This window comes from Rousettus aegyptiacus, unplaced genomic scaffold (genome assembly GCF_014176215.1).
Source record: "Rousettus aegyptiacus isolate mRouAeg1 unplaced genomic scaffold, mRouAeg1.p scaffold_m13_p_6, whole genome shotgun sequence".
NCBI lineage: Eukaryota > Metazoa > Chordata > Mammalia > Chiroptera > Pteropodidae > Rousettus > Rousettus aegyptiacus.
In genome coordinates this window covers 9554673-9578377 of record NW_023416309.1, presented here as the reverse complement: position 1 = coordinate 9578377, position 23705 = coordinate 9554673, and the positions used below count along the sequence as shown (strand labels likewise).

Genomic DNA, 23705 nt, shown 5'->3' with positions numbered 1-23705 from the left:
TAAAGTAAATGTAGATAGGTCTCCATTTCTTTCCTCTGGGCATCTATAGGTTGAGATTAAAAATTATTTCCAGGAAAAGTCAGAGAACAGCATGAGAAGGAAATAAAAGTGAGTGCTCAAAGCATTATTGGATTAAGTGCCTCTTGAGTGAGACAGATAGTGAGTCTCTTTAATCTACTCCTACCCAGGGTATATGAGAAAGAACTGTCCTCCCTCATTAGCACAAAACCCTGATGGGCTGAGAATTCACTCTAGGCCCTTCGCAGGGGCTGGATCAAGTGGTCCCTGTGTGGTTCCCAGAGTTTCACCTTCTCCTTGGGGTAAGTCAGGTACGAAGTGTGTTGCCACACCCAGCTGGCCCTAGGGATACTCCTCTCCCAGTAAAGCTCTGGCCTGGGATAGATGCAACATCTATATGTTGGTTTCCCTTAGCAGTGTGGAGATGAGATCCATTTGCCTGAACATCAAGCTAGAACAATAGGGGGATAAACATAGAAGGAACAAGAACCATAACTCAGCCCAGAGATGCTGTCTGCCATTGCTGGACACTCTCAAGACTCTGGCCAAATCTCACAGCAGAAAGGCTAGCTCCTGGCTGTTCAAAGAGCTCCTTTGACTGGGCTTTGGGCTTCTTCTTGGCGGGGTGCCATTTTGCCACTCCGTGAAGATAAGTTCCTTGTTCCTTTTGCACAGAAACCAAACCATAATCAAGTCTATATCCAATATAAATGCATGGAAAATTTTTCTGGAAAGGAGGAAAGAGAAAAAAATAAATATAAAATTTTTCTTTTAACAAAATCCATGAGCTTCATTTGGTTTAACTGCATTTGTTGGCAGTGGCAATGTTTTTGTCAATGGAGTCTGGCAGATAGATAAAATAGGTGGTCACTTAATGTTTGCTAAATGAATAAATGAAGGTTGTGGAGATTTGTGATTTGCTTACTGAAAGGAAGATGTCCTTGTGGAACCATATTGGTCGCTATTGCTAAGATTGAGGGGAATATGCAGACTAAGCCTTTGGTTTTAAGTCACAGAGAAATGCACAAGCCCATGATGAAAATTTCACATTGGGAGGCCAGCTTGAGCTAAATGTAGTGAAGTTATTTTCAATGCCAAATCTGTTTAGTGTGAGTTCTAGGTCCCAGCCTGACCAAGATCATCACTTGCAGTCAAGCTCTTAAATTGCCAATGAAAGGGTTCTTGTCTGAACACAGCCCCATTCACCTCTTAACTTTCAAATCAGAAACATAAAGGGTCTCAAATGATATAGAGGGGGTGATGCAAGAATAATCAAAAAGAGAGGGGGAAAGTGTACTTATCTAGGTGCTTATGGAAACAGATTAATTAATCCAGACTCAAGAAAGAATTTTTTTAAAACTTGCTGGATTCAAAATTGTTCTCTTCCAATTAAAATATTGAGGGAACCTCTAAGTGGTGAATCCACCATCTTATGCACAATTTCCATTCCAGGAAATCAAGGCCTCCTTCACCTTCCCGCCACCTCCTAAGTCCTGATTCAGAAAATGAAGCTTGAATAAGGTGCCTGAAAAAAGGATCCTAGTAGCTCTGCGGGTTGAGACCCAACATCCCACACATTAACCCTGTGAACTCTCGCCAGGAAATGAGGCTAGAGTCATTAATGCCTAATGAGGTTGCATTGTCTTCCAATAACAAATCACCTCACCCGTTGGTTTTATAGAGGACCAGCTGTTGTTAATTGGGGAAGATGAGCATGAAATGGCAGCTTTCACACCTGACCAAGAGAGAGCTGCGGGATTGTGGGGCAAGATGGGAACTGCCTACAGCAGGTAGGGGGCACCTCAGCTCTGTCTTCGTGAAGGAGAGATACAGAGACTGCACGGGTTCCCATTCCTCTCACATCCTTAGCAGGCAGAAAAAATATAAGAGTGTCGAGTTCGTTTATCATTTCACTCCTCCTCCTACAGACTAACACCATCCACTTGCCATGTTGCGTCATCGCCATTTGCTTGCACTTGTGTCTCTCTAGCAAGGTGAAGGGCAACTCAAAGCCAGGGACCCTATGTCACTCGACCAGAGCCCAACCCAGCATCTGGCATATTCCCAGCCTCTGCTCCTCAGTCCAAGATGACCAGACTAGGGGTCAGTGACTCAAGAGCCTGGATCTCACACATGAGCCAGATGGATTGCATTTTCTCCTTTGGCATTTCATCAGAGATACAGAAAGAGATTGCTACTTAGCAGTGAGAATGAAGCAAAGGGTGTAGAGGGAAGTTCTGTGATGTAGAGGATATCCCATCAAATGGGATAGCCATTTGATGCAGGAGCAAGCCCACCAGAGCTGGGAGCTGATCTATACAGACCAAAGACTGCAGAAAGAGGTGGGAAATCTTGTTTGCCATGTGTATTTTAACCTTTTAGTCTCCATTGGTCCTCTGGAGATACCTGGAAGCACATTATATTATCTTCATTCACAGATGGGGAATCTGAGGCTCCACGATGTCAAGATCTTTATTGGATAGCAGAGCAGGGACTTGAACCAAATCTGCGACTCCCCTCCAGTGCTCTTTTGGTGGCACTACACTGTTACTGATGGCATTTGAGGACCACTGCAGGTCCTTCCGCTGGCCAGCAGAGGTAAAAAGCTCCGCTTCAGGGAGCTCAGTCAGGCTGCCTTGTCTCCCACAGACTGAGAAAAGCACAGCCCTCGCTCTCTGCCTATATTTGCCTTTATTTTCAGTGTCGCTGTGAAAGACGGGAATGCAGAGCATTAAAACATGTACTGTAAATAAACCAAATTAAAGTAAAATTGACTCATTTAGCAACCAGCCTCCGATCTTGCATTAGAGGCAATTGAAGAGATTTCACAGATTTTAGTAACCAGATAAGATTATTATATAAACAGACTTCTGCATTGAATGATGAGCCATATCTTGAGGAGAATATTTGAAATCAATGGCAATACAGGCTGAGAATTAAGTAATGTGGTTAAGCACCTTTGAATGATGCCATTTTTAAGAGCTGACTAGAAATAAATATGCCAATTTCAGCAGGGCCGATAGCTAGAATAAAGTGATGATTAATCAGTTTGGGCCTGAGAGCCACGGAGGCCATCTTGACATTGCCAGAATTCTGGCCAAACTCTGGTTTGCTAGAGAGAGGTTTAGAAAGCTCTGGGGCCTGATGGCAGCCCAGGGAAGGAACGAGAGAGAAGATAGAGTTCTCATGCAGAACCACAGCTCTGTCTACCAAGGGGCTAAACATGGCTGTGTGGTAAGGAGGTGCCTGAGAGCCAGTGGAAGATTAGCTATAAGCTGCTTAAGCTGTTCACACAGGAGGGAGCCTGCAGTACAGGGAGGAAATTATGGTCAGGGACACTGACGACCCTGAGATTGCATTTGGAATGCCCAATTACCATTCAGCTGGGAAATGACTGGTCTTTTGGCTGCCCTGTAATCATCTCTCACCTGGACAATTGCACCAGTTCCCAAAGGGTCCCCACGTGAGTCGACAGATGCAGTCCATATACAGTCACCATAGTGATCTTTCCGAAGCGTTGTTTGGATCCTGTCACTCACCTTAGAAAACCTGCTGCTGCCTCCCTTTTACCGTAGGGCCAAGTCCAGGTACCTTAGCTTTAAGTTCGAGGCCTTTGGTCACCTGTCTCTGTCACCTCACTTCTTTCCATTCCTCATTCTTGCTTTTCAATAGGTCTAGAAGAAGATTTTAGTGGGGCCAGATATTTTCTGTTCTTTCTGGTGTTGTCTCTGCTCCTACTGGTTGCTCCCATCTCCTCTGTCTGCTGAAACCCCACCTTTTCCCCACCTAATTCAAAGCCCACCTAGATTATTCCTTCCTCCAACCCAAGGAGGATTAGCTGCCCTCTCTGTTACCAGCATACCTGAACAAATCCTTTCCTGTTTCTCATCAGTGTTATTCATTATCTCCTTTGTATTTGAAACTACTTACTGGAAACTCTGCAGGGCCACTCACTGTAGTTGACCCTGAAGATATAGGGAGGTCCCTGCCCTTCAAAAGCTCAGAGATTCACACCAAATATTTATTACTCTATGAAACTATCTCTGCTTGAGAGGCAAGACACACATTTAATTCGCCTGGAACAAAGCGGCTGATCAATAAGTGGTTGAATGAATGAATGAGAGATCAAATAAATGAATGAGTGACAAAGGTGAGCCAGTGGGAGGAGGTTGCACTGAAGCCAATTTTTTCTTGGTAGAAGAAATGGGGTTCTGATAGTTACCTAGTACTGCACAAGCTGCCTCTACAAGGCTGAGCTCTCAGGAACGTGAGGCATCCATGCAGAGGTAGATCATCTGTCAACAAGGGTTCAGAAAGACTCCAACTTATCCATGGGATTGAAGTTGCAGCGCCACAGACCCCAGGCCCAGCCCCACTACTGACTCACTCTGTGCCCTCAGGTAGAGCACATCCTCTTTTTGAGCATCAGTTTCCCCATATGTAAATGAAGACTTTGAACTATAAGTTGTTGACCATGGAGCCCTCTGCTAATATGAAGAAAATGAGTGTTTCTTTTGACTGTTGGTGACTTCCAACCGACCCTCCTATTGTAGACTATGAATAGTGGACCATGAGGGTGTGACTTGATCCATGCTAGATGAAGAGAAAAATATAACGAACATGAGATGATGAAGAAAAATTAAGTGCATGATTTTGTAACGAAAGTCTGATAAATGTGAGAGAAGTTAGATGAGCTAATGCAGGCCGGGAGGGACATTGACCTGAGGATGAATTGGACTTAAATGTTTGGAGAAAAAAGGAGTGAATTCAGACCAATGTGAAGAGCAGCTCTGAATCAGCAAGATGATGCCTTAAAGGCCCTCTATGTATGCATCAACATGCCATGCCCTCATCCCTAACCTGGGACATATCTGGAAGGAGTCCCTGTTTAGATTCCTGCTCAAAATAGACAAATATGGTTCTTCTTTGGTGTTTTTATCCTTGTTTCCTGCCTTCGGCAGGCCTGTATCCTCTGGCTCCTTGAGGCTCTGGGCGGTGTGCCACCCCTAACCTGGGAGAACTGAATGTGGGGTTGTAGAAGCTGAAGCTGGGCTCCCTAGGAAGGATTCTGGCTCTGATCCTCATGGCTCTGTAGGCTGTGGAGCCCTGCTGCTCAGGAGATGAGAGCTATGAATTCTCTAACAGCTCCTAGTAGTTGGCTGCTATACCCAGGTTAGCTAAGAACAGGCAGAGGACCCCACTCCTCAGGTCATCAGCCAGGATCTGGTTATCCCCTGAGGGAACAGGGGCCAGGGGGCTGGGAATGGCCATCTTAGCTTGAGCTGTTCTCCTGTGTGAGACCATCTGTCCTCAGCTGCTTTTCACTATTCTGCCTAGCCATCCAACTCCAGAACTCACAGCTCTATGAGCTCAGGATGTTGGGGCCCTACATGACTGAGTCCATGTAAAGGCCCTCCCAGTCAGCTGCCAAGCTCAAGCTAAGGTCAGAGAAGGAGGTTCGGTATGGTGGTGTGAGTCTTTCTGCTTCTCCTCGCAACTCACTTCCCACCCCTGCTTTCTACCTTCTCAAGACAACTGCCTGAGTGAGGCCAGCAGAAGAACTCCTAGAGATCATTTAAGCTCATGATTTTAGATGGGGAAACTGAGACTGGGGGAAGGCAGGTGACTGGCCCAAGATCCCAGGAGGAAGTAACTAAAGAACAAGAGACCAGAGTTCCTTGACACCCCATCCAGTTTGCTGTCCACCACAGATGGTATCCTGGCCTCAGCATTCATCCATGGGACTTTTCTCCCCACTACATGGTAAAGCCTTGTGGGCAGGACCCACATTCCCTACAGTGCCCAGAAAAGTCATACCTTTCTCTCTCCTTCCTTTTCCTCTGTCTTCCCTGCTCCATATGCCCTGGGCCCTCTGAGGTGCCACTGTCTCACTGGCCCAGTTCTCCCTGCCTCATTCAGTGCCTGCAACCCTGCGGCCCTTGACTATTGGCCAAGTGTTGTGTTGTCACCAAGCCGCAACCTTGGTTACAGTTTTCTCTTTGGTTCTGTTTTGGCTGAGCCAAACAAGAAATCCATCCATAACCAAGTGTTTAAGTCAAATGTACATGTTTACTTCCTGTTTCCTCCCATCTCCCCCTTGGCACAAGGGATATGGGGAGGAGGGCCAGTGTATGTCCCCAATCTCACTCACCCTGTGGAACCTGCGTAAGTGACAGAGGAAGAGGCCTGTCCTTGACTAGAATTGTAGGGCTGCTGCTTCCAGTATAGGGAGAGCCACCTGCTCTTTCAGGAGCCCCGCAGCAGCAGCACTGCTGGCAGACTTCCTTTGTGCCCAGGATAGGAGACACTTGGTTCCTCTTTTTATGAGCTAACCAGACTAAGTGTAGCTACAGTTTCTATCAGTCACTGACAGACATACTCACTTACTTCTCCCTCACTTCTTCCCAAGGAATCATACTTATTCATGTTCAAGCCAAGAGGTTTGTTATAACACATAATTTTTAGAGTGATAGGCCTGGAAAGTTCCACTTATTATATTGACAATGAGTGCCACTCTGCAGGGACTCCTGTTACATGACACATTGAATTTACAATCTCTGGCCAAATCAGGTGAGATTTGGGCTCTTACCCCACTATTTAAAATTCAACTACAATGGGACTTGGCTCTGATGCACTATAGAGTGAGAAGGTGATTGAAAAAACCTCACAGAGCAACTTACTGGGAAAGGCACTTAGTGTCTTCTTTTTGTTGGTTGTGGTTATAGACTTGCCAGGAAAGGCGAAAGCACTTCTTCCTCTGTCTCCCTTCTCATGTAGGAGAAAATAGCATGGTGTTTCTCAAGGCTTAGGAACATTTATTTCCAGGGGACTTATTTAAATTTTGATATTTCAGAGCATGATGGTAGAATTTTCCAGTACATGGAGGAGGCTTTTGAATTTGAAGGGAGAGGGCTGTAAGAATATTTAGCCTGGTGATCTAAGAGAAGATGAATGTGGAGCCTTTGAAGTTGAAGAGATGGGTGGCACAAACCTGGGGCTTCGAGGAGATTGAAGGGAAGGGCAGCCAGAGGCTATCACCCCAGTAGTACCAGCATCACCACGTCCTACACCCTACCTCCCACAGACACAGGGCACACGCATGGGCCTTATGAGAGTGTGTGTTTATTTAGAGGTCAAAGAAAGTTCAGTGTTTTGAATCTGTATGGACATGGTTGGAACAGGGATGGTGGCCATGGGATAGGGCAGACAATGGGAGATTGAACTACCTCAGCAAAAGCCAGAGACCAAGCTGCAGTCCCGTGGGAGCCTCCACTCTGGCCCCTGGTTGCCCTCTTGATGCTCACACAAAGCTGGGTGGGCTGCCCTGGAGACATACATTCCACTCAGAGCTCCCTTTCTTTTAGATTTCTTTTTAATTCAACAAACTATTGCAATCAACTCTATTTGAGGCCATGTGCTTGGCCCTTGGTGTAGAAAAATGAGCCAGACATGGGTCTATGGGTCCTAAAAAAGCTGGGACTCTATTAGGAAGAGTCAAGAAACAAAAAATAGCAAGAGAGTAAGATAAAGACAATGGTAAAATTGAGTGAGCAGGGACCTCTGGAAACCTGAACAGGGGTCCCTCTGGGTGGTGGAGTCAGAAAAGGGTTTCAGAAAAGATGACACCCAGGATGATGGGTATCTCTCACCAGACCAGTGAGGTAAGTCGCTTAAACACACCCTACATTCCCAGCACTTGGCTTAAAGGAACTTCGTCTACTTTCCCAAATAAGTCTTGCAATAACTGTGGTTTCTGATCTTATTCTCTAACACTCTCATCTTCCCCAGCTGTATAAACATTTGGGCAAAGTGACTGGGTATAAGTAATTATTTTGGAAACTTAGGGAAGAGACCAAAGAGGGCCATGCACATGCATTTGAATGATGTCTCTCACTTCCAGTGAGAGCAGGTGCCCAGCAAGCAGCTCAGGAAAGCACTTGTGCTTCTTGTGGGCCCATTGCTCAGTAACAGCATCAGCCAACAAACAAACAAAATCTCCCTAAGTCACCCCTCCAGACACTCATTCTCAATGCAGTCAATAATCATATCCAGGCATTGACAGGGTGGGGACAGCTTTAGCAAGGATGGAGCCTGCTCAGAAGAGAGGGATTTCCTCCTTTTGAAAAGTTTCTGTCATATGCTAGCTGTCCCAGTGGCATACCTCTGGTCTGGGGCTGCAAGGGGTAGGATGATGGAGGGGAAGGGAAGGCCTGAAATAGCAGCCTGGGGGATCCTAGGAGCTGGTCCAAAGCTCCATGAGTCTGTGTCCCTGTTCAGGACTCCAGGCATGGGACTACTGATGTTCTCTTATTACTGAAAAGTGAGAATAAGGTCCTTAAGGGAAAGGAAACCATGTTATTTGGGCACGTATGTTATGCCCTTTTGTACATGTTACTCATTGAGTGTAAGATGGAATTATTACCCACTTACAGAAGAGAAAACTGAGGCCCAGACAGGATTGAAACTCTCAATGCCACCAGCTGGGAGAAATCAGCTGGAAATTGAACTCGGGTATGTTTGAATCCTTAGTCAGCCTTCTCTTTGCTGATCTACCCCTCCTGACATTCACTAGTGGGTTTGGTCAGAGGGGCTAAGGTGAAGCAGGGAAGGCCCGAGGGTATAAACTCTAAGGGGATACTCATTCTTGGCGTAGTGGAAGTGTAGGGCAGCACCTCGGAGTGGGGACCCCCTTCAACCTGGAGGAGTGCCTCAGCCTGGGAAGCAGCCCCAGGCCTTCCTCTGCTCATGGTTAACCCACAGGTTTTCCAGACTCTTTCTCAGAGATATGAAAAGGAGTTGTCAATGTGACCATGACATCAAGAACACAAAACAAAGCATCTGTATTTTTTCTATATCAGATTAGTCAAGTTGGAGTTTCCACTCACCAGGGTCCATGAGGAGTCCACTGTCTGTCCCTGTAGAGCCCCTAACCCAATTCTCCGATTCACATAAGACTCTCATGCTTATGCAGTTAAAAACAAATCAATGTGGTTCCATCTTCATCTCTATTAGTTTATTGTTGTCTCTGTTGTGGACTCTTTCCCATGTACATATAGTTATTTCAGAAAGGCCAATTTCTGCTGGCAGTCCCCTCCACCCCTCCACCTCCTGAATTGGATGAAGCGGATAGTGAAGAGTGGTCTGTTCAGCTCCATTTCTATTGCTAGGCCAGATCCCTGATGTTGAGCCCCTAGTCAGTGAGGAAAAATAATGGTGCTGTGGTTTTCATGAAGGTGGAATGACAGACACTTTTCTTGAGGCACTAAATACGTCACTTCACTGACGGTGGCCAGTAATAATCACTGCTACCTGCTGGGTGCATACCATCTGCTGACCCTCTGCAGGCACTATTTCACCCTCCAGAGGCAGAGCAGAAGTTCAGGCATGGCAAGAGAGTCTTTGGTGGAATGCCCTCTCCTTCCAGGGAACCACCTGCATGCATTGTGTGATGACATTTCTGGTTCTTCATGATTCCACGAGACAGGTCGTGGTATCCTTATGACTGAAAAAAGCAAGTTGCAGAAAAGTACACAAAATGGAATGTAATTATGTTAAAACACACATACAATTAATACCATATTTTTTCTGGACACATTTTACATATATAAATACACAGGGAAAAGTCTAGCAGGACGCGCCTCAACCAATAACTATAGTCATCGACCTCTCTCTGGTGGTCCATGGATAGGAGGAGTGGTAGTCAAATGATATTTTAGTCTTATCTGTAATAGTTTAATTTCCTGTTAGGATCAGTTATCCTGATATCATTTATGTAATTAAAATTAATATTAAAATGAAAGGAAAGGGCAAAAAATGAAATGGGTACTGTGACAATACTAAGGACTGCAAGTTGGGGAGTAAAACCTCTCTCTGTGGGTTTGTGAACAGCTTTCATTACCCCTGAGGTGCTGGGGAAATTAAATAGTAGTTTGGGTAGTAATTTCTCTGGAGAGCTGAGGTCCCCAGCATGGAGACTGGAGGATTTTTAAAACTGTATGTTTGTTTTGTACTAACAAAAGTAGCATATATTCACCATAGACAATTTGCAAACTATAGAAAGTATAAAAAGAAAAATGAAAATCCCTTGTAATCTGCCCAGAGTCATAAGCACAGTTAACGTTTCAACACAGGGGCTAATGTGGACTTAGACACGCCCGGCATCACACCCGCCTCTGCCACTCGCTCCCTCCCTGTTAAACTTACTTCTCGAACTGTGAAAAGAGGAAAATGATACCCACATCATAGTGTGAGAACTAATTAGCCAAGAGTACTCTGTAGCATGTTCTGGGAGAGCTCAGTAAATACAAGGACACACTAGGTGGTGGTTGGCAGCATAGAGCCTGTATATATATTTTTCACCACATTGGGATTATGCAATACAGAGAGTGCTATAGTTTTCCTTTTTATTTGACAATAATGTGCAGTTTTAATGGGGGCACTCGAGTCCTTGGGGATGCGAATGGTACTTTGCCAGAATGACTTGGGGAGCTGGTGGTAAGAGCACAGTGTCCTGCTCTGCCCCTGCTCTAAAGCCTGCCATGGCTCCCTACTGCCACCAGAGTAAATCTAATCCTATATTTGGTGTTGGGATCCTTCAGACACTTGCTCTACTCTGGATTCTCTGCCTTTTCCTGTCTGCTGAGCCTGCTCCATTCTGTATCCATGGGGCTCTGAATCATCCTAACACCTCAGCATCCACCCCATACCTAGAATTCCCACCTTTCTCTTGGCACTCATCAAACCCAGTCTCCCCATCGCAGCCCTTGTCCTCACTGTTCAGGTCACAGGGACACTCTCACTTCCTCACTTTCCAGAGCACTGGTGTGAATCAAATACTTTAGACCTCAATCAGTCTACCTCATTTACTGTTTTGTGCTAATCTTTGTCTCCCCAACTACATTGCATGTCTCTAATGACTGGGGTCTCATAATATGCCACTTAAAAAAAATTCTAATAGATACCTAGCATGGTTCAGAGCACATGTGAGACACTCACATACATGTTGGCTGGTGTTTTTGCATCAGCTAATGAGTGACTGGATGTTTTTTTCTTTGTTGGTTTTCCTAGCCTCAGGAATGTCTCCTGGCTGGATCAGCTGTCAGCTAATACACACAGAGACCTTGTTCCACGGCATGCATATCTGTTGTTTTTGTCTTTCCAGTATCCATTCTCCCTTTTCATAACCTTTTCCCATTCCCTGTCCAGATATCTAGAAGCAGGGTCAACCCGGGCTTAGGGCTAGGGCCTTACATGTGGTCATAGTGACTGATTCTTAGATGGACATAGAACTTGAGCTGTCCAATGAGATACAATCATGGAACTTTTGCTAGATAAAAGGGAGAAACAAATCTCTCTCTCTGCTGGGTTTTGTTTTCAGAAGATGAGGAATTCTGGAGCTGCCCACCACCACCGTGTGGAGGAATCCTGACTGGGAGTGGAGACGTTACAGAGGAAAACAGTCAAGATATGGAGGGAGTGTGAGATGTGTTAGTATTAGATGGTGGTGTTAGAACCCTGGATCCAGCCAAGCCTGCAACCAATCCTATCCTTTGTCAGTTATATGAGCCAAAATGTTTTTTCTCCTTAAGCCGCTTTGGCTTAGTTTTTCTGCCATTTAGTGTAAAAACTCTAGACTCAAACTCTTCAATTTCCTGTTCTAAAATGTCTCCTATCTGAACTCCATTTCTATAAAAAATGAGCATCTAGAAGCTTCAAGGGACTTTGGAGCCCAAGTCCAGTCTCCTGGTTCTTACCTCTGCTGCATGATCACAACTTAGAAATAAGGAACCTGAGACTGAGGGAAACACAACAATTTTCCCAAGACTGCTCAAGGAGCTGTGGATGGAGCTGAGTCACAAGTTAGAGCTGTGCTACTTCTGAGCTCCTTCAGAGGACAGTGTGTGGACACCCAGGCACCATCACCACTGCAGGATTCAGGAAAGCATAGTGGTTAGTAGTGTCACAGGGGCTTCCTTGGGTAGCCATAAGGAACCTAAAGTTAGCAATGCACACAGCCTGCTTTCCATATGCCTTCCAAGAAGCCCAAGGGAGCCATATTCTTATTGCTTATTTGATTATTTCAAAATCTCAGAGGATCTGCTTCTGTGTACCAGGCATGCTGATCCTGGGCAGAAAGCTCTCAGTGCCAGGAGCACCCAGTAGCATCTGCTTTGGCTCCACAGGCCTACTAGTTGAACAGGTAGCCCGTGAACTTCACTGTCACACACCACTACATATGCCTTTCCCAGTGGGGAGCACTTACCTCAGGAGTGGCAAATCCTTCCACCACTTCCTAACTTCCCAGGAGGTCAACCATGGAACTCATTCTTGCTGAGCTTGGATGCAGCCTGTCTCTTTCTCAAGTTGGCTTTAAGCAACCATTACCAATGTTTTGAGAATTTGAAGTGAGGCCAAACGTTTTTATCTGCTGTTGAAAAGGATTATGATTATGAAAACCACACTACCTAGTGCAGCCACTCAATACACTACAGATTTTGATATTAGAACCAACGCAGAGAGTTCATCCAGGTGGTGTTTAATGTGACTACCACATTTCCCAGGGAAGGAAAGTTACCAGCCAAAGGTCACTCAAAGAATTCTCTTTTCCTTGCAGCTTTGCAGAGTTTACCCCTATCTCTGGCCCACAATTCAGATTCTTCATCTGAGTCCTGCAGTTGGTACATATTTAGCCATAGAAATTATCAGAGCTATAGGAGAATACATCATGTTGGTGTATTCCTTAATATAAAAAAAGACTATATTAGTCAGCTATTGACCCAACAATGCTGTGTAACAAACCACCCCGCAACTCAAGGGCTTACAAAAGCAAATGTTTGTTCACATGTTTGTAGGTCTGTAGATGAACTGAGAATTGCTGATCCAGGCTGAACTTGGATGGACAAGTCTCCTTCAGGGTGTGGGTTGACTGAACTTGACTCTATGCTGAGTGCTGGGTTCTGAGAAGTTCCATGTGTATTCAATCTGAGTTTCAGGCTGAGAGGCTGGCAGCCACCTTTGGAAAGCTCTTCTAATAGTGAATCACAGAAGCTCAAGAGTGTAAGTAGAAACATGATGCCTTGGCTCAGAACTAACATATTATCATTTCCAGTGACATTACATTGGCCAAAGAAAGTCACCCCAACATCAAAGGTTCAGGGAAATATATTGCATCTGTAATAGGAAGAATTGCAAAAAGTCTCTTGGCAAAGAACATGGATGGACAATTCTAATACAGGGAGGCTTTTGAGAATTCAGAATTATGATCTAGTCTACCATGTTAAGTTTCAATTTCCCCCCATCTCTTCCTATATCTATTCTTGAGTCAATATACTGCCATCATTCCTACATCATTGCCTCTACCCCGCTTCATTAGAGACACACAAAGTTGGATCTTGTTAAATTAATGGTCCTCAGTTAAACTCCTGCATGGGACACTTAGCTCTCCTTCTGGAACAGAACCAATGAAAGGGCAACTTCCTGCTTTCAATTTCTCCAAGTTCTGGCCCATTCTGGTCAGATAACCAGACAAATGTTTTTGAGGTCTAGATTTTTATCAGTCTGTATCCAACATGGAAGCCTTTGATAGCTTCCATCACTTATATAATTGAGCTCTAATTCTTTAGCCTAGCATTTCAGCCCTAAAACATCATCCTACTTAATCCAATCATTACCACTGTCTTGGCCTAATTAGACTGAGTGCCTTTTATTTGCATTTGTCATTCTCTATAACTCACCCCCTACTATGTCATGTCCTTCTCCCTAGCCCCTTCCACTGGTTTGATCTTCACATATTCTGTATCAACCAGGGTCCAACCAGAGAAACAAAGTAAGTGATACACAGTAAGTAGGAGATACATATAGTAAGTGCTATATTGCAAGGCACTGGCTTACAGAATTGTGAGGGTTGGCTAGGCAAATCTAAAATCTGTAGGACAGGTTGTCAGGAAGGGCAGGCTACAAGACTCAGGCTGAAGCCGTGGTCCACAGATAGAATGTCTTTTCTAGAAACCCTCAGCTTTGTTCTTAAAGCCTTTCAACCAATTGGATCAGGCCTACCCAGACTATTTCAGGTAATCTTCCTTAATTAAAGTCAACTGATTATAGACTTTAATCACATCAATAAAATACCTTTACAGCAACACTTCATGTTTGATTGAGTAATTAAGGACTGAACCTAACCAAGTTAACAAACAAAACTGACCACCACATTCTACCCCTTGTCAACTTGGCACCCATATATATCTCTTGAAGCCATGCTTAATCTCCAAGTATGATAATAAAAGAGCCATAATGACACCTAATATGACACAACTGTCATGCTTACAACCAAAAATACACTGACTTTGATCCAGAAGAGGATGCAGTGTATTTGATATTCTTTTGATATCTTGTTCCTTAAATACTGTGATATAAACTTCATTATCAATACATCTTATATTAGATAACAAGAAGTTAAGAGAAAAAAACATTTGACATACATATTTTATAACAAAATAAGAAATAAATATTCATAACAATTACAGTTCTCATTTTTGCAACTGGTCACATGGTCATAGCCGGTATTTATAACTAACTTTTTCGATTACTGGTCCACTTTCCCTTTACCCTCAGCCAGTATCTCAGGTGGCTGTGGTTCTTGCCTAATGGGGTAACTCAAGTCTTCATTCCTGAAGGGTCTAGGCCATCAGCAGTTCTGTCTGAATTGGATTCTTATAGTTCCCCATTAACTTTGATCACAGGGTGTGGTAATACCAAGAGACACTCAGGGACCTCCCTGTATTCTGGACATACTTTTCTTAACCTCTATTGTGTAGTAGCAACTCAATTTCCCTTGGTAGTCAGAATTAATCGCCCCAGCCAGCACAATAACTTCTCATTTGCCTGGTGATTCAGAGGCAGGAGGAGCCCAAGGTGGTGACGATGACAGTCTTCACTTTTAGTTCAATGGAATCATTGTTTTTTCTCCTGGTGGAAGTATTTCTCTATTTGAAACAAAGATTTCTAAGCCAACAGAGTATGCATGGGGCCAAGGAGTAAAAATTTGCTAGAAAATCACTAGGGGTAATAGTGAGCAGTGCCACTCTCAGATCCACTCCTTGGTTCCTGGACCCACATAACCTGGCAATGAGAGAAACAGCACCACGTACTTGATGCTGATTTAAAGCACATACGGCATCATAGAGGACATTGCTCCAGCTCTGCAAGGTGTTGCCTTCTGGTCATTCTTCTGTTCTATCAAGCCGACTGCTTCAGGTAAATGCAGAACATGAAGAAGAATTGGATTCAAAGAAGGAAATTCCAATTCAGAGTAACCAGCCATCATGGATTCCAATCCCGCCCATCTTTCACAGCCTATTTCACATTTCATCCCCTTTGGTCAGACTTTAAAAACCTCTCAGATTAATCTGGTGCTAGTGTTCATTCACTTGACCCTTATTTAGCACCTTCTGTATGCCAGGCACTCTTCTAAGTGCTCAGGAAAGACACAGTCCCTGCCTTGACAGAAGTTATGAAATAGTGAAACAATCAATGGGCCCACTTCCTGTGTCCCCACAGCCCAGTAGCCATCAGTATGACTTTGTTGCTGTAAGTTTTCACTGCCTGATCAGACTGTGTGGGTCTCTAGAGCATCGTTCACGTGTCTAAAAAATCACATAATTCCAAAGACATGAGATATGCTAGGGAACTGCTGGGAAGGTCCTGTCTAGGGAGGTAGCAATGTGAGTGGTACTGCAGAGAGGGCCTACTTTGCTGTCGGCTTGCTCAGCCACATTGCCTTGCCACACTCAGCTTTATAGTCCTTGCATTTGGGCAGAATCTTTTTTCCTAGGACTGCATTGTTTCTGGCCAGTGCACCCAACTAGAGCCAGACTGAAAGAGGGCAGAAAAAGCTATGTGCCCCTCCAGGCCATCTTTAAACCATGTTCCACTGTCCTAGCTACTGGCAAAAGCCTTTCTAAAACCAATCTTCATTCCTAGTTATCCTAGCAAGTCTCCTTTCCTACCTCTGAGTACTCAGTGTACTTTATTGATTACTACTGGTACTATTCATTGGCTATTACCTACCTACTACATGCCAAGCATTGCGAAATTGTAATCTAATTGGATTTTCACAACAATCGTAGGTGGTGGTTCTAATCTGCTTTGTACATTTGACTTGTATTCACATTTGTCCCCTGCGCTTCACTCCAGATGTATAGCAAGCCCAGCCAAACCCTGGTAGTGCAGGGAAACAGAAGGAACATTAGACTGAGGTCTAGATTTGAGCTAGATGAACTTGGGCAACCCACTTCCCATTCCTAGGTTATGGATTTCTGGTCTGTAAAGTGAGATATTTGGGCTGTATGATGACTACGCCTCCTTTCTGCTGTAGGTTATAGGTCTTTCAGTACAGCATAAAGCTAATGGCCTAGCAATGTGCCCACAAAGCTTTGCACATCCAATATTTTTTTGCGTTCTGCAGAGATCACTGATTTCCTTGCAAACCTGCTTTTGGAAAAATTCTGTTTTCTAGGGAGCATCTCATTTATTCACTCAGTGTCTGCATACCAACTTTGTGTGTGTCCACCACAGCTGACATTATGACTAATGTAATCGACTGCACTGTTGGCCCCAATTCTTCACTCCTCCCTACATATGGGCAGGATTTCCTCATCACTTTGGATTCAGGCATGTGACTCACTTAGGGCAGTAGAATGAGATACAGTGATGGCACCTGGGCCTGGACCCCTTTGCCATCATTGTGAAACTAAGTTCAGGTAGCTTACTGGTCCCAGGAGGCAAATGAGAACCATATCACACAGAACTACTCCTAGCCAACCCAGCCTGGATCAGCTGCTCCCAGACAACCTGCAGACACATGAGCTAAATTAGTGTTTTGTTTTGTTATTTTATCTGTGGCTGAGACTTTCTGATTGTCAGTTTGCATTTTTATAACAACAGCTATCTGATACAGACTCTTAGAAAATATTTATGATCCAGATCTTCATCTCTGTATGGGCTTCAGTCTTGGCATCATCAGTTCGACATGTAACCTTGTTTTCTATCTACATTTTACATACTTCCAGGAACGGGAAACTCACTCTTTTCTGCAGCAATCTGTGTCACATTAGAAATGTGTAACTGCTAAACTTCTTTATCATGAGTCAAACCCTCTCCTCTAGTTTCCTCTTGGCCCTCAGGGATGCACAGGATAAATCCCTTCTCTTTTCCTCCCAATAGATGTTGAGAGGTATGAAAAATGCTCTCGCATCCTACCCAATCTTTGCTTCTTTGGGACAAACATGCCCCTTTTCTATCATCTCTCACTCCTGTTAGACAGCCTAACCCTCTGCCATTCCTGCAGCTTTACCAAACTGAACTGGCTGTCTTTCTCCTGTTCCACATGCCCAAAGGGAAACACAATTGCTGATGTGAGCTGATGAGAGCTGAGCAGTATAGGGCTATGACTCCCGGCATTGCCAATCCCTAGCAGTGGCAGCTCCTTTGGCAGCCACAGAATATTGATGCAGCCTGAGCTGGCCTCAGATGGCTCAACCCATTCTCACACATGCCATTTCTACACGAGGCCTCTATCCTCCTGAAGCTTCAAATTCCCAAGTGTCCCAAGGCACTTGGAAGAAAGGAATCTTCTGACCACTCTTGCTCCTAGTGTTCCCAGGAAGCAGGAAGTAGAGAAAAGGGAGGCATTTGTAAACCAGCCCTACAGCAGGCAGAGGTGACTATATGATTTCTCAGGAGCCCCCAGTGCCTGAAAAGTGGGAACCAGACCAGGCTCTCTCAGGTCAGCTGTACACAGTTTGTCTCAGAGACTCTCAGTCACTGAACTAGTAGAAAAGATTCCTCTTCGGCCCTGCTGGGGATAGGGAGTTAGGCTGGGAGTTAAGCAACCAGTTTCAGGGAGTTTTCTCCATTCAGTCCCTGACATTCATGGCCTCGTCATCAATTACTTGGCCACTTGGCTGAAGCATGGCAGCACTGTAACATGTACAGACCCTGAGCACCTGGAGGTTCATGCGTTGCAAGGCACAGATCATTTGGATTGCAAGCCAAGCAGAGCCTTGTTTATAGAAACCATTGGCAGTGCCCTGGGTGAGTGCCCCGTATCCCAGCGGGCTGAAGGAACCAGGAACCTGGGTGACTGCCTGAGCTGAAATAGGCCACGTCCCTTAGAAACATGTCATCAGTGATTTCATGCTTCTTCTGAAGAGGCTGCTATATTATCCTTTAGCCAACTTGGGCAGGCAGAGGGTGGGTTCTTATGCACCTAGGCTTTGTGTGGTTATATGTCACAGAATCTAGGACTGGAAAGAGATATGAGAGATCATCTTTTCCAATACAGGCTGATTTTTTTTTTTTTTTGACAATTGTCTTTCTTATATTCCCCTAGTCAAAGGCAGCTCATTATCTGTCCTAAACAGCTTACAATGATTTGAAATCTGCCTCCCTGTGGCTTCTATCTACCAATCTCAGCTCTGCCTCCTGTAACACATAAACCAAATTCCTCTTCCATAGTAAGTTCGTTAGTGAAGCCACCAACTACAGTCCTCATTTACTTTTTTCTTGGAGCCAAATGTCCTCAGGCCCTTCTACATTCTGCATAGTCCTCATGCAGTTGGGTTTCTGGCCCTGGACTCCTTTCTATTTCAGGAGGAAATAACCTCTGTGCAATGCATTACTGAGTGTGGTATGACAGAAAGTCTATTAAACAAGGAGTTGGACATGCTGGATTGGCACCCCAGCTCTCTCTATAGCATCCTCTTGAGGCTGTCCATTCATCTGGGAAATAAAATGATCTAAGTGCTGTAAGAAGCATTAATGTGTAATCTCAGTATGATTACCTATGCAAGGGTGAGTGTAGGCCCACACTATGACTATGCGTTGACACCAGTATTCTACTATAGGTATTGCAAAAGAAGAGCCTTCCTTTTGGTACCACCACCAGGACAGTGGGACTGTGCTCAAGCTTGCATATCTGTTGCTTTTAAGAGTTAGCTGTGATTCAGCCTGTAGATGCAATTAAGGGGGCTAAGACCCAGAGAAGGGGCCTTGACCTGGTGCAGTAGTCGAGGTTCTCTAGAGAAACAGAATGTGTATATAATTATATTTAGTTATCTATAGCTAATATATTTAAAAATATATATTATATATTTATATATAATTAAATTATATATATATGTATATATATATATAATTTTTTCAAAAATGGATTGTCTCATGATTGTGGAGGATTGACAATTTCAAAATCTGATGGGGGAGGCATGGAGACTCAAGAAAGAGTTGCAGTTTAAATCCAAAGGCAGTATGTTGGAAAACGAGGAAGAGTCGATCTTGCAGATGAAGGCTAAAAGCAGTCATTGGTGAATTCCTTCCTGCATGGAAGAGATCTTTTGTTCCATCCAGGTCTTTACCTGATTTGGTAAGGCCTACCCACGTTAGAAGGGCAATGTGCTTTACTGAAAGTTTTCCGATTTAAATGTACATGGAAACATCCAGAATAATGTTTGACCACATATCTAGGCACACTGATCCAGCCAAGTTGACAGATAAAAACCATCACATCTAGCTAGACTCTCATCCAAGGACAGGGCACAAAGAATGCAGGAAGAACTCGGGAAGCAGTCATACTTGGTGGGGATTTTTCTCAAAGGACAGAAAAAGCTTTCTTTAAACCTCGGGAAGTTCTCACATTCACATTATCTAAAGACAATGCCTGATGTTCACTACAGCATTGACTATAATAAAAATGATTACAAAATACAGTACAGCCATCTAGGCATGAAAACTGATGTTGTATACATGAATATTTAGGCAGAAAAATGTTTATAATACACATATATTTAAAGTCACAATATAATATGTACAATGTGATAATCATTTATAATAAAGATATGGATTTATTCACTAAGATGTTAACAGCATTCATCTCAAAATATTAGAATCATAGGTCTTTTGTCTTTTTTTTGCTTGCATGTATAATTTAATGTTCTCATTAAGATCTTGTGTCACCTGCTAAAGAAAGCAATAAATAAATAAAAGTTTTTCAAGTAAACAAAATAATTTTTACATAGTCATTTCCGTCATCTAAAAATTCAGAAATCTCCAAAGTATACATGGTAGCATCTCATTTGTCTGAGTTATATTCCAGCTAAATTTAACTAAACTTTTATATGCCAAAGCCTGTGGGTTTTGTTGTTGATGTTGCTATTTTTGTTAAAAAGTGCTTTCAGTATTTTTTATAAGATTTAAGAAAGCACTTTATAAAAACTATTAAGCACTGTGCACATATCAGATATTTCTAGAAGACATCTCATCCTTAGACACTGGTCACAATTAATTCCTTCTCAGTTATGTTTACAAATAACCATCACTTTTCTGCTCTCAGCAATCACTTCTACTAAATCCTCAGGACTCTGATCTTTTTTTTTTTTTTTCATGATAATTATGTGCCTGAGGCTCCGCTAACGAAGAAACATCTCCTCTCTTCTCTAGAGTCACAAACATGGACTTTATAATAGCTGTTTCTCACCTTCTGGTTAACAGGGCCTTACCATGTATCAGAGTTGTCAACCTTGGCACATTTTGGGCTAAATAATTCTTTGTTTTGGGCACTGTTAAGGTTTACTATCATCCCTGGCCTCTACCTACTGGATTCCAAGTAGGTAGAAAACTCTAAGTTGTGAGAATCAAAATGTCTCTAAGTGGTGAGTGCCAAATGTCTCCAGATATAGCCAAATGTTCCTTGGGGGCAAAATCATCCCTAGTTGGAAATGACTTCTGTATATCATTAACTATCCCCTATTAATCCAGAATAACAGAGGAAGAAAGAATGATCAGATAAGCATCTGGAGGGACAGAGAAAGGCCTTGGCCCACACGCTGCTTTCTGTGCCCCTCTGATTTGCTCTGATTGATCCTAGAGTGTGTGGAATCCAGCTCAGTGCTCTCCTGCACAGGTCTGCACTGTTGTAAGCAGAGCCATCAACCTCCTAGGAGCACTATTCTAATATAAGGAGCACAGAAACCAGTGCTGGAAAGAGAAAACCATGAGAGGGTAAGGAAGAGGGGATGATGTCTACATGTCTACAAGACATTAAAAAGCCAAAGCAAAATAAATTAGACAATAAGGTGATGAAGGATGAATGAGGCCTGAAATGCTGGGCCCAGGCCTCAGCTAGGTCTGGTCCCCTATGAGTGTTAGCCAGATACTCATAGCACCTTCCTCTATGCACGTTCCCTGAGATCTGGGCCTGTTGCCAGGGATGTCATTTCAGCACTACAGGGATTGGGAGAAAAGGAAAGAAAAATGCCCTTCCAGATCTCCTTTATGTGTGCCTCTGTAATTTTGTGCTACTTTTAGCCTTGACATGAAAAGACTACAGCAGACTCCCAATTTGGGACAGGGAGCTGATAAAGGGGGTCATGCTTGAAATATAATTAGTAAAGCTTCATGGCTCTGAGAGGTGTCCTGGAACCTGGCCTCCAGTTTTGCCTCTTCATTCAGATCCTGAAAGCAGACCATCCTACACATACTCTCAGAATATTTTTCCACCAGCTTGGAGCTCAAACACCTTCAACGACTCCCTGCTTTCTGGAAGATAAATCTCAATTGTACTGTATGATCAAATTTATGATCAAATGAATTCACCTTTGCATCCTGGAACTGGAAAGGGGCTTAATAAGCAGTAGAGGGAATTCTCCTTGCTTTGTGTAGTTTACATGTATCCAGGCTGTGATTTCATAGCAAACTCTGTTTAGCAGAATCATTCATTTATTTTTTACTATCTCCTAGATTCTCAAAATGAGCCCAGGCTGTAGGCACCTCCAACTTTACTATTCCTAATTGTGAGCAAAGAAAGGTGCTTGAGGAAAACATGAGAAATATGCATCAGTAATACAATATGACAATATCACATCTTCCATACACATTTTTGTAGCACAGTCAAGAAACACTTTGGCCAGTTTCACGAAAGGCCGACTCTGCTCCTTGAATCTAGCTCCATGAATGCCATTTTTATTTAATGGGGAAAAAAGTGGATAGAGTATAGCAGGTTTTGAGGAAAACAAAAGCAATTGGAAAACTGGGGGATGGTAATCAAAAGCATCTCTCTATCTGTCTATCTGTATCATCTATTTGTCTGTCTATCTGACTGTCTATCTATCTATCTACACTTGTAAAACTGTCAAGATCGTTAGTATATTGTCATTCCTCCAAAGTGTCCTTCACTCCTTTGTAGACCCTCCCAACCTCCTACCCCATTCCTAAGCAATCCGTCATGTGCCTTCTCTGACTATGGATTCATTCATTTATTTTGAAATTTTTATGAATGGAGTCACAGAGTGTACACTTTTTTGTCTGGTTCCTTTCACTCTGCATAATTATGCTAAGATTCGCTCATGTCGTAGTGTGTATCAAATATCCATTCCTTTTTATTGCTGAGTAGTATTCCATTGTAAGGGTAAAACAGAGTTTGTTCATTCATCTGTTGATAGATATTTGAGCTGTTTCCAGTTTTTGGCTACTGCAAATCATGCTGCTATGAAGATTTTTTTACAAGTCTTTGTATGAACATATGCTGTCATTTCCTGTGGGTAAGTGCAGAGGATTGAATGGCTAGGTCATATGGTAGGTGTACATTTAACTTTTTAAGAAACTTAGAAACTTTTCCAATGTGTCTGTGCCATTTTACATGGCCACTAGTCATGTGTAAGAGTTCTAGTTCCTTCCTATTCTCATCAACATTTGGCATGATCAATCTTTCAATTTTAGCCACTTTAATAGCAAAAGATATCATCTCGTGATTTTTAACCTTCATTTCCCTAATGCTAATGAAGATGAGCACATTTTCATGTACATTTTTTTTATCTATGTAGCTTTTTTCATAAAATATCTGTTCAAATATTTTACCCACTTTTTATTGGGTTATTTTATTATTATTAATTTTTTTTAATTCTTTGAATATTCAGATATGATACCTTTATATTCTCTCAGTCTGTGGTTTATTTTTTCATTCTCTTAACAGTGCCTTTCAGAAAGCAGAAGTTTCTATTTCGATGAAGCCCAGTTGACCAGTTAATTTTGGTAAAGTCTATAACTCCTTAGATCATAATAAAAAAATTATTGATTCAAAACAGTCTATGGCCATGCCACACTGAACGTGCCCAATCTTGTCTGATCTCAGAAACTAAGCAGGATCGAGCATGGTTAGTACTTGGATGGGAGACCATCTAGGAAGACCAGGTGCTGTAGGCATTTTTTAAAAAAACTGAGTTGTTTATAGTATCCAATCATTTAACATCTATGCAGAACCTACTACATGCCAGGAACTGTTTGATCCCATGGGAAAAACTAAAAGACATGACTTCTGGTTTCAGAATGCTCATTGAATAGTAGAGAGGTGAAGTGAATACCTTATCATATTAGATATGCATTATCAGTGTTATAAGAGAAAAAACAAAGAAGGTAATAGAGTTCATAGAAGAAAGAAGAATGAAATAGTTATGAAAAGGTGAAATGGGTATATTAAACCGGTCTCACCTTGAACTATCTGAAAAATCCATTTTTTGCTTTTGTTTCTGAGAAGGCCGTCTTGACCATTTGTTTTTACTTTGTGTGGAGGATGAAATATTGGGCAACGGACAACTTAAAACAAGAAAGGTTTGTATCAAATGTGGAGAAAACCTTGGCAA

General features: G+C 43.0%; 1 pseudogene; it reads left to right on the top strand.

Moving 5' to 3' along the window:
- Positions 1–23149: 23149 nt before the first annotated feature.
- On the top strand, positions 23150–23268 carry LOC118604238 (annotated as a pseudogene).
- The last annotated feature ends 437 nt before the right edge of the window (positions 23269–23705 follow it).